General features: G+C 45.0%; 1 pseudogene; it reads right to left on the reverse strand.

Moving 5' to 3' along the window:
- Window positions 1-374: 374 nt before the first annotated feature.
- LOC147448061 (uncharacterized) lies at window positions 375-1,049 on the reverse strand (annotated as a pseudogene).
- Window positions 1,050-1,535: the final 486 nt, after the last annotated feature.

Consider the following 1,535-nt stretch of genomic DNA (forward strand, 5'->3'; position numbering starts at 1 on the left):
CACACACACAAAGAGAGAGAGAGAGAGAGAGAGAGAGAGAGAGAGAGAGAGAGAGAGAGAGAGAGAGAGAGAGAGAGAGAGATAATAGTGGACATCATGTTCACCTGTGGAGTAGTGTCGCCGATATGGGAGTCGACTAAATTGGCTCCAACATCTACGTTGCAATGGCAGGCAAATAGTTGAACCATTTTGTTGTAGGGATCACTAGAGAAATCATCGATCGGCAAGCCCTTGTCACGTCTCTCTCCAGGAGACATTTGCCAAAAACTATTCAATCCCAAAGGAATGTGATTCTCATAGTCATGAATGCTATTAAACATCCCACTAATTTTTCCCACTTGTTCTTGCACTGACTTTTATTGCGGTGCAAGCCACTAGCTCAACAAATGTTTGTGATCGCTTGTCATTGATCCTATAGCCTAATTAGAAGCCCACCTTCCATGAGTCGGACCTCCAAGACCTTTTTGGCTTTCACCAAGATGATCACGTACCTTGTGTGGACGACAATTCACGTCCCCCAGTGGACGATGTTTAGTGGGAACTAACTGACACACGTTGCAAGAAGATGGCAATGCAAAAATTGTGGTTGGAGTGGTATTAGACCCCCCTCAACAGTGGCAGTGTTGCTATCATTGGAGACTGGAATCAAATCCATCCTTGTCCCGCCTCCCACAACACAATTTGGAGCTAGTGTCGATCACACCTGTGGTGGGTGTGCTTGGATAGGAGGGTGGGTTGGCAATGCTGAAGTTCCAAGGAGAGTTGGACGAGCCACAACTAAGCAATGGAGTGGACCTGGCCGACTAGTAAAGACAATTGTTGGCCCTCAAGCTCCGCATTGTATCGACCTTCCATGGGGCCGAACAAGGCAAGACTTGCGGGTTGAGAGCAGGGTGTGGAGCATGCACGGCCATGGCATGTGGTTGCAATATTGCAGCGGGCATTGGTGCTTTAGAGTCCTCCTCCATAAAGTGCATCTCATTTTCCATTTGTATGGAGGGCACAATGCACATCAAAGGTAAACGAACAGAGTGTGGTTGATCCGCCATAAAGATAAATGAAATAACATAGGTATTTTTTCAACTCTGTAGCTTAATGCATATTTAAATATAACACAATCTGCAATGCCACTGCACTAGTTGGCATGCAAGATGCACCTTCCTCATGCAGACGTTGCCATCAAGAAAGAGTACATGCAGCATTGTAATTTTGAGGTAGCTAGCTAGAGGCCCTGTTGATTTGCACATGGTGATGAGTGATCATTAACTAGCATCGAAAGAGCCATTTGTAGTTGATAACAGCTAACCATTCATGAGTAGCAATTGAGTAGGAGAAAGAGATACCTACAGACAATGTGCTTGTGTGTGTGTGTGTGTGTGTGTGAGAGAGAGAGAGAGAGAGAGAGAGAGAGAGATTAATCTAAGGATGGCACACAACTTGTAAATGGTGATGACAAGAGTTGCAAATCCAAATCTTTCTTGGTCACAATATTATATAAGCGCAACCGAGAGATTGTCGCCTTGGTAAAAGTATAA

The sequence above is a fragment of the Adiantum capillus-veneris genome, chromosome 11, assembly GCF_014529385.1.
Source record: "Adiantum capillus-veneris isolate H3 chromosome 11, ASM1452938v2, whole genome shotgun sequence".
Taxonomy (NCBI): domain Eukaryota; kingdom Viridiplantae; phylum Streptophyta; class Polypodiopsida; order Polypodiales; family Pteridaceae; genus Adiantum; species Adiantum capillus-veneris.